This window comes from Montipora capricornis, chromosome 6 (assembly GCF_036669925.1).
Source record: "Montipora capricornis isolate CH-2021 chromosome 6, ASM3666992v2, whole genome shotgun sequence".
Classification (NCBI taxonomy): Eukaryota; Metazoa; Cnidaria; class Anthozoa; order Scleractinia; family Acroporidae; genus Montipora; species Montipora capricornis.
The window spans coordinates 31,419,549-31,429,548 of NC_090888.1; the positions used below are offsets into that span (position 1 = coordinate 31,419,549).

Here is a 10,000-nt window from a genome sequence, read left to right on the forward strand (position 1 = left end):
TTCTTTTTGCCTTGCTCGTTCTAGGTGTCTCCTAAATTGTTTGACCTTCATTTAAAGAGGGCTCAAGAATCTGTTAGGTCCACACCCATTTGGTGTAACTGGAAAGGGAAGCCTGCCAGCTGGGCCGGTCCACTCCCGTCTGCCCGGATGGTGGCGTCCGGAAAGTTCCACGCTTCTCCTGATCTTCTTCGTTTTCGTGACCCCTCGTTTTTCATCCCAGGTTCCATCCACCACAGCCTTCCTATGTGGTCAGAGATCCTACAAGATTCCCCCAACCATTCAGCATTTCTTCGCTACCTGGAGTTTGGTATAGATGTAAAAGAGTTTTTCACTGAGTTTAGGGGTACTTTTCAAGGTCGAGTTTATAGCAGCCCTTTACCCCCTCGCGCTCTCTTCCCCAACAACAGTAGCTGCCAAGCCTTTTCTGAATTTATATCTAACACTATTTTGGAACGGATCGCCAATGGATCGTTGCCTGTCTGGGGGAAAGTTGGAGAAGTGTCACCCCCTCACCTGGTTATGCCGATCACTGTGGAGCCATCTAAGCCTCGCTTGTGCCACGACGAGAGATTCCTCAATCTGTGGATCAAAGATCTCCCTTTTTCTTTGGATCTTATTACTGACCTTCCCCGATACGTTCACAAGGGTAATTTTCAAACCACTTGCGACGATAAGAGTGGCTATGACCATATTCGTCTTTCGACAGAAAGTCGAACCTACTTTGGACTTGAGTGGAGTGGCTGGTTCTTCGTTTTTAATACCCTCCCCTTTGGTTGGAAGGCTAGTGCGTACCTGTATCATTCTGTCGGTCTGGTTGCTACTAGTTATATTCGTTCTCATGGTGTACCCTGTTCCTAGTACATAGACGACCGCCATTTTGGGCAACTTCAAGTCCGCCGTAATGCCCCTCCTTGTTCGTGGTCTGACTTTCAGCGTGCTCAAGGAGCCCTTTATATCGCATGTTACATCCTCAGCGATCTTGGCTACTTCATTGGTCTTAAAAAGTCCACTCTTGTACCTACACAAGCGCCTATTTTTCTGGGGTATATCATAGACTCTGTTAAAACTGCGTTCTTGATGCCGCCCGACAAGAAGATTAAATTCGCTTCACTGAGGGAAGATCTACTTAGCCACAAGACAGTATCTTTAAAGTCACTGCAGAAATTTGTGGGCAAGATTAACTCCTTCACACTTGTCGTCCCTGCCGCCAGTTTATTTTCTCGAGTGGCCTGCCTCGCGATGTCAAGGGCATCTAAGTCTCCAAGAGCTATTCCCGTTTCCCGCGAATTAAAGGCCGAGTTCGAGCACTGGCGTTTCCTTGATTCTTGGTCTGGGTTTTTGCCTTGGAAAGACGGAAAACATTTCCAGTTGGATGTCTTCTCTGATGCTTCGGACTCTGGTTGGGGTGGCATCCTTCGACTTCCCGACCAACCTCGGCAAGAATTACACGGTCATTGGGATCTGTCTGAAAGTGACCTACCCATCGTGATAAAGGAAGCATTGGCCCTGCAAAATGCTGGTTTGATCTCAAACGCTAGAGTTGATTGTTTCGTTGACAGCGCGGCCCTAGTTGCTTGCTGGAGAAAGGATGGTTCTAGGAACACCCGCGTTAACAACGCTCTTAAAGAAATCTTCCATTTAACATTATCTGCTAATTTGCAAGTCATTTTGCACTTTGTCCCTTCTCAACAAAATCCGGCATATTCTCCGTCTCGCATTCCCTCAGATCGGGACTGCACGCTTAGCCCTGCATCTTGGCTCATTGTACAACGAGCATTTGGCCCACACACCATCGATCTTATGGCTACATCCGCAAATGTCCAGAAAGATTCTTCTGGTAGGGCACTCCCTTTTTTTGCACAGTCACCCTCACCACAGGGTCTCGGCGTCAACGTTTTCTCGCAGACTCTGTCTCCATCCCTCAGTGCGTATGCGTTTCCTCCGTTCGTGCTTGTCGGCCCCCTGATTAGATTCCTCACATCTCAAAGCTGCCCCTACACGATTGTAGTACCAGACCTTCGTCCAAGAAAATACTGGTGGCCACTTCTCGTCTCGTCCTGTGTTGAGTCTCTCAAGCTGGGTTCCAAAGGAGATCACAACATTCTGCTTTTCTCGACAAATACCGGCGTTGAATCTAGGCCACTTCAATGGGACTTATGGGTATTCCGAATTTGCCCGGTTTAAATTCTTAACATAGAAGAGAACGCGTTTTCCTTATATTCAGAGCTTTGGCCCTCGGTGTTTTATATTGTACTTATTATTTGTGTAATTCCTCATTAAAGTGCTTAAGCCCATTTGTTTTTGCATTTTTTCCTCTTTTTAGTCTCCCGCGAATGTTCCACGCATTTGGAAGCCTGCCTCCTCGTGTCCTGACTGCTCTTACGCCAACGACTGTGGTTTTAACTTTTGCCAAAATTGTGGATTTCAACCCACTCCCCCTTCGGTCCCGTCTAGCACTGCCAGGGTTTCCCTTGATCTGCCTGCGATTGGTCGCAGAATCTCCTGTCTTCAATCTGCCAGAGCTGCCAAACCATATGAAAGACAGAAATGTAAATTACATTTGGAACTGGAGTCCTTTTTGTCTTCTCTCCCTACCCCTAAGTCTCCCATCTCTGCTTCCCCAAAAGACCTCATCAGATTTCTCGTATGGAAGGACTCTAAGGGGAAAACCAAGATTCACGTGCCTAGCTGTCCTAATTTTGGCTCTCATTCCAAGCAGAAATGTAGCTGCCCCTCTAGATTGGCCGCTGGTACAGTTGATAGCACAATTGGGAAATTGCGTTCTATTTTTAATTCTCTTGGCCGGTCTGGCGTGTGGTCAGGGTTATCTCCTGGTAACCCAGCAGCTCATCCGTCTGTCAAGGAATACCTCGCTTCTATCTCCGAGGAACAAGCAAAAGCAAGAGTCTCACCTCGCCAAGCCGTGCCTTTTTTCTTCGACAAGTTCTCTAAACTCTGCTATTACCTCTGTAAGCAGACATTTCTTCCATCCATATCCCCCCTGGAAAGGTACATCGTGAGCCGTGATCTGGCCTTCTTCTGCCTAGATTTCTACTCCGGTGACAGAGCATCTGACCTCGGCCGTGTTTTTACTAAAGAGGTTCTCCTGCTTGCTGGAAAACAAGGCTTATTGTTTCACCACAAGTTCGGAAAAACGCTTCGAGGAAAGGACTCCAATATCTTTGCTGTTAAGAAATGCCCTCATGACAGCATAGTCTGTCCCGTCGTAAACCTCACTACATATGTTAAGCTGGCTGACCTCATGAATATCAAACTTCGGGAGGGCTTTTTGTTCCGTGCCACTGACCCAAAGGGCCGCGTCTCCACAAAGCCTTTCCTTGGCTCTACTGTAGCTAACCGCCTACGCCTCCATCTCACGACTCTGAAACTTCACGAGGGCAAACTATGCACAGTTTTAGGAGTGGTTGTTCCATAACCCTATCCCTCCTTGGTGCCTCAGATGACCAAGTGGCTAGACACGTTGGATGGAAAAGCGTGCAGACGGCTCAATAGTATTCTCAAATCCCCAAAGTTATGGAGTTGTCGCTCCCGGCTTCTCTTCTTGCCCAGGGCTCTGTTAAGGGGAGGGATAATATTTCCCCTGCAGAATCGTTGGGGGCCGAGTTTCGAGCTCGTAATAATCTCGAAGGACTTTCCCTCGCTTTCCTTTGAAACATTGTATCTATCTTCCCCTTTTTGAATAAATTGAGCTTCTGAGATTAGGAGGAATGTGAGTCTCTTAACGTATATGTTGGGTTATTTGCGGCAATTTGTGCTTAAGTAAGAAATTATTTTCGCCCATATCCAGAAGAGGTTGGACACGGTTCGAAAAGCATCATGGTCGCAAAACTGCCTCATTTGCAACTGACCACGGAAGTGGAACGATCTCTCGAGACACTCTCCGAGGCGGGAAAATACAAGGGGCTTTAAAGAGAGGTTCAAAACAGCTAATCGGCTATGCAGCTAGTGTTATAAAAACTGGAAATAGACCAAAGAAATGTTTCACTGAGAGAGATATGGGCATACAAGGCCTCCTTACATTCCTTCACGGAATCGCTTCAAATACACATCTTCGATACTAAGCCGGGAAGAAAATCGGTGTAGATTGTTCCTGTTATTTGTACAAAGGAGCATTCGGTTGTGCAGAGAAATTGGGTCTTGGTATTTCAACGAACGAGTAAGAGAAATTTGTTGTTTGATACCAAAGTGGAAACGCTTATTTGCAATCTGCAAACTGAAGTTTGCAATTGATTTATCCTCTGATGTCAAATATTTGGAAGCTAGTACGAAAAGCTAGTGATCACTTGCTAACTTTTCTTAATTTTTGCACATTTGCTTATAGGTTTCTCGATTATCCTAAGCAGCTGTTCGATTTACTTCTTTCCCTGGGAATAAAATCGGTCGCTGTGTTTGATGGGCAGAATTTAGAGGCCAAGAAAATAACGAGAGAGAAACGGGAAACGTTGGGTGTGAAATCAACATCATCGCATCATGGGGTTAATTCAGCGAGATTACACTACAGTGGTACTAACTCGCGTTTTCCCCTTAAAGGTCTCACAAGGAAAATGCGACAAAGGCAGAAGAATTGTGGTGACGCGGGAATGAATCAAAAGCTATCGATCACTTCAGGAGAGCGTTGAAGATTACTTGTGAAATGTCTCATAAACTACTGAAGGTGAGATCTATTGTTTTGAAGTTTCACTGATCACATAAAAAAGTGCCTGCAGTAATATTTTCAGTGTTTCTAGTTTCTACTGCTTTTCAATTTCATCTGGATCGATTTCTTATCAGGTTCTACGGGACAAAAATATGGATTGCATTGTTGCCCCGTTTGAAGCTGAAGCACAACTTGCGTATTTGAACAAAAATCAGCTGATTGATGCAGTGAAGATTCGGATCTGTTGGTATTTGGCTGTTCCGAGGTACATTACTTTATGGTGACAAATGGATCTGTGCGTAATCTTTAAATTTAAGCTTGATTTTTCACAGGATGAATGTTAAAGCTTATTTAATTTTATTTACAGTATTTGTCTACTTATTTATTTATTTATTTATTTATTTATTTGCACAGGGATGTTATTTAGTTGTCCAATACAGTTTATCTTGTATTTTCACGATCCAGGTTCTTTATAAAATACAGCTACATGGTAGCTGCCAGTCAATCCAAAGCAAAGACATACCGAAATGTCTCAATATTTCCAATTATACAATGTACCTTTCACTTGTTTCGTCATATGTGTATAATTGCTGGCTGCGACTACTTGGAATCACTTCCTGGTATTGGAATCAAAAGAGCACACAATTTGATGAAGAAAGTTGCTGCAGCAAATGGTGATGTGAGGAAAGAATGGAATTTTTTAAATCATTTAAAAATTCAGTGAGGTCACAGGACTCTATATTAAATAATTTATATAGAAATAAAATAATTTCCTGCTGTTATTAAACAGTCAAATACCCTCTTTATTGAATACAAGCTTCCTTGCTGGGCTCACACAAACTTCTCAGTTTATTGTCTGTTTGTTTGCTTGTTTTTTTTGGATTTCTTTGATTTCTTTTACAAATGAAATCAAACAGTTTAAATAGTTGTTCGTGAATAAGTTATTAATGCACAACTACAGTTCTTTTCAAGGTTACCACAAGTACTTGGTGTAAAAAGTCTTCATGTACCGGGTCCTGATATCTTCTGAGATTTGATGAAGCAGATCAAATGTTTCTACATCAGGTGGTATTTGATCCAAGGAACCTGAGGGCTGTACCACTGAATCCTATATTAGATGAGTCTGAGGCACCACCAGAGCTGTATCCTTGTTTATTATCATTTTTATACATGTAGGTTCTTTTAAAGCACACTGCTTACATTGAGAGTATTTCCTGCTCAAGGCCTTTTAATGTTGTGGACACCATTTCAGTTTCAAAACCTGGGGTAGAACACTGGGAACTAGGCTATATTATTCTCATCTCAGTTTTATAAAAGTAGAAAACCTGTTGTCAATAACCTTTACTTGTGAAAGCTTAAACATAGCCAAGAGAAAGTTGCTTTTTGCAGTACCTAGGTTCTCCACACCTTCTAATATTTACTGTTAATCCTTAATGCATAAAAAGGCAATTACTGGTAAATGAAAATGATCTTCTTGATATTTGTCTGGGAAACACTGACACAGACACAATAGCTGCGGTTACACTAGCCATTTTGCCCTTGGGTAAGTGGCTTTTTCCCACGGGGAAGCAATTTTTTATGTGTAACCGATCTGCCCAAAGAAAAATTTCCTGTGGGAAATTTCCATGGATACGTAAAAAAGAACAAAAGAATTGCCCATGACAGTTCCAGATGTAAGTCTTATGGTTAACAAAACCCCAAAGCGGCTCAACCAATCACAAGATTGCCGAACGCGAGGAAAATACATGCTGTGATGAACTGCGTAAACAACTGCGAACGTGGAAATACCCAAGCACGCCTTTTCTGGCGAGCAGCAAGTCGACGTCTAAATTATAAATTGGAGAGTTGCAAGGACTAGAGAAAGCGTAACTGAAGTCGACGTCTTTGTTGCCTTCTTAAAATGAAGCGATGAATCGCTGAACTTAATCGAGGTGGACAGTTTAAGAGAAGCGCCGATCGTGACAATTACCGAAAATAAGCCGAAGAAAAGTTTGTCGTTCAGATGTAGATCTTCAATGTTTACTTTTTTTTTTAGATCCTTAATTTTAATGTATTTTGTATTGTAATTAGTTTTTCAAAAACCATTTAGTGGAAAAACTAATAAATCTCATCTTGTCTTATCTTAAAGGTAAGTTTCCCACCAAAACAGGCCAACGCTTACCTTCCCCTTGGGTAATTTACAAGTGTGTAACCGCAAATGGGGAGTTGGTAAACCCAACCCAAGCCGTAACCCCAAGGTTCCCCATGGGCAAGAGGTCTAGTGTAACTGCACCTAATGTATAGTTTCATATCTCAAATTGGAAGATGTACAGGTAATAATCATTCTCATGAAAAATTTGGACTTGGTCCCAAGCAAGATATAAGCATTATAAAAAGTCACTACTTTGTTGATATCATTTAATGTTCAAATTAAAATCCAACTCTTAAATCATTGGAAGTTGTTCTATGAGAAGTATGAAATGGAAAGCCTTGTTTCTTAAGTGCATAGAAATTAGAATTTCTCCTTCATCAAATGAAACATTCAAGTGGAATACTTTATTTTCTTTGATTAAACTTCAAGAAAACTAATTTTGCAAAATGTGCATGCATCAATAATTATTATCATTATTCTTTTATTATCTACTACAGGGTCCAGACAGGATATGGGGATCCAGAACATTGCTTCATTTGGAATGTGATGATGAATCAGGTAATTTAAAATTGACCGGTATATGTAAATACAGCAAAAAATAAATACCTATTGCCAATCAGCGATATAAACAGTGAAATGGTTAAGTCACAATCAGGCCAAAGTGTCCCATATCATTCGAGCTTACCTCGGTGTCTGCTGCTTGACGGGACTAGTAATATTGCTACTCTCCCCTGGATGCCTGGATGGGATGCTGGTCCATCACAGGGTTTTCACCCAGCATTTACACCCTGGTGCAGATGACTACAGTAGACAATATGAGAGTTGGGCTAGAATCTAGGCTGCTTGATGTGGAGTCCAGCACACCCCACACCTTGCACAGTAAAGAAATAAATCCTAATTCTAAATTGCATGCCACATTCTTCCATGTCCACAGATGACACAGTTGAGGATCATGGTTATGTCCAGCCAGACCTACACAAAGACTCCTGCAGTAGCATAAGAACTCGCTCTCAACGTGAACAAATTGCTAGCAGAGATGCGATTGCGACCGAAGTGGACCAAAATCCCATATCCTGGGTGGTGCCAAGTTTCCCTGTAATGACTTAGCAATTTGTAAAAGTAAAATATGTGGATGGAGACAGTGTGTTAATTGGACTGATAAACTACAGTGACTGTTTACAACATGATGAACTTCCGACAACAATTTCTTAATGAACTGCATGAAAACTGGGAGGAAATTTCGACTTCTGAAAGTGAGGTTTCCCATATTTCAGAAACCACTTCCAGCTCTGCTGAAAAGTCAGTGAAATCTGTTACTGAATATAGTACTGAAGAAAATGGCAGCTCTGATGATGTGGAAAGTTATTGGGGTAGCCCATTCAACAAAAACACCAGACCGTTTGGACGAAGCTTTGACAAAAATGAAAGGTGGAGAGACAGTTTCAGCTATGTTAAAATCTGAACCAGAGAATGAGTTTGACAGGGAAGCCATAGCAGTCCATTTAGACTACGGAAATGGACCATGTTTTATTGGTTACATTCCACGGGAACTAACTAAGTATTTATATCCTTTACTTGAAACCAGACAAATTACACAAGTCAAGGTTGAGAATATAAAGTTTCGTCAACGTCATTTTCAAAGTTTGGACTGTACATAAAAATATTTATCACTAGGATAGGTAGGAGGGAACCTTTTGTTGTGCGAGCTAGTTAAAGTGTACGCTAGATTAAAGGAAAACAAAGCAAATGGTTATAATGATGAGATACAGTGTAAAATGGTATGACAACATGTAAGGGTCACATGACCATTTTTTTACCAAACGTTTTTTTAATTTGTTATGGAATATGACTTAAAAAATAACAGAAATTGATTTTGTAGAAATGACAAATTGAAGAGATTTTCATCTCTTAAATTAAAAGTTGTATGGAAAAAGTTAGAGATTTATTTTTAATGAAAGACTGGTCACAGGCTACAAAGGCTTTTCTCATAATACAAAAGAAAATCTGTATAAATTTTATCAACTTTAAAACTTACCATTGAGGTTACATCATGTTGGAAGTTACAGTTTTTTATGCAACCTCTTGTAAATTTATGTTATTACTCTAGTGCCACATTACTAACTGACAGAGGCTGATCAGAATTGCCAAGTTGGTCATTACCTCTTGTAATATGGACTGAACATAACTGTATGTAACTGTAAATTACGAAGGTTGATAACAAGATTATTTGTTTGTTCACTGTAAACTGCCATTGTTTTGTGACATGTGCAAAAACACACATTGGTATCCTATTAAGACTTTGACTAAAGGACCTTGCTTGTATTCCAGTTTACATAACAGAATGCTCAATTGCCAAATAACTTTAATTACAGCAGGTTGAATCAGCTACCCTTGGTGGGAGCCTCTCTGGTGCAGCATGAAATTGCGCTCACTGTTAGTGTGCCACGCTGTGGAAGTGTGGCCCGACCAGCAACTTGATCGTGAATTGCAGGCTTCTCTTGCCACTTTATTAGATGGTTTTCCAGGGGTAGACCCACTTGGACTACCCACTGGCCGCTTCTTCTTCATGATTTTACCTGGTAAAATAATAGAAGTTAAATTTAATTTTTTTAAACCAAGAGATTACGCGGACTGCACGCACAATTTCGCGGGTTCGTCGTCACATTTCATAGCGTGAAAGGGAAATAGTGGCAAAAATCCAACTACTTCAGCATCGTATAATTCACTAACCAGAGGGGCGCTTAGGGGTGCCCGATCATTTTCTATTAGGAAATTAATCTACTTTGGAATGGATATTAATTTTGAAGTTTGACAAGCTTGGGTTTGGAGAGAAATCGACAAAATTTAACATCAACTCAAATTTCACGAAGCTTAGCAAAGACAGATAGTGAAGCACCGAAGTCGAGTCCTAACTTGTCTGAGAAGTTAAGTTTAGAGTCAAAAAGTTTCCAGCAGCTAGCCCAGTACCAACTCCAACTTGTCCTGTGGGTTTGAAATCGCAAAGCTAAAAACAAGTAGGTAAAAATTATCAATATTGAGACTCACTTCTTCCTAGAAGCCCGCCATGTTGAGTTCATGACCACGATAAAAGAGCGTTCGTGATTCGCTACTGCGACCAACCATGAGGCCTTTCAGACCGTGTCCAACCTCCTCTGGCCCATATCTTAGTATCTTTGCGTGTGCCATAGAGGTGCAGCATTACAATGAAAATT

The 10,000-nt window shown here is 41.4% G+C and overlaps 1 pseudogene; it reads left to right on the forward strand.

Annotated features, from left to right (window-relative positions):
- The window catches only part of LOC138053664 (uncharacterized), a 19,721-nt pseudogene that overhangs the window by 8,480 nt on the left and 1,241 nt on the right, over positions 1–10,000 (forward strand).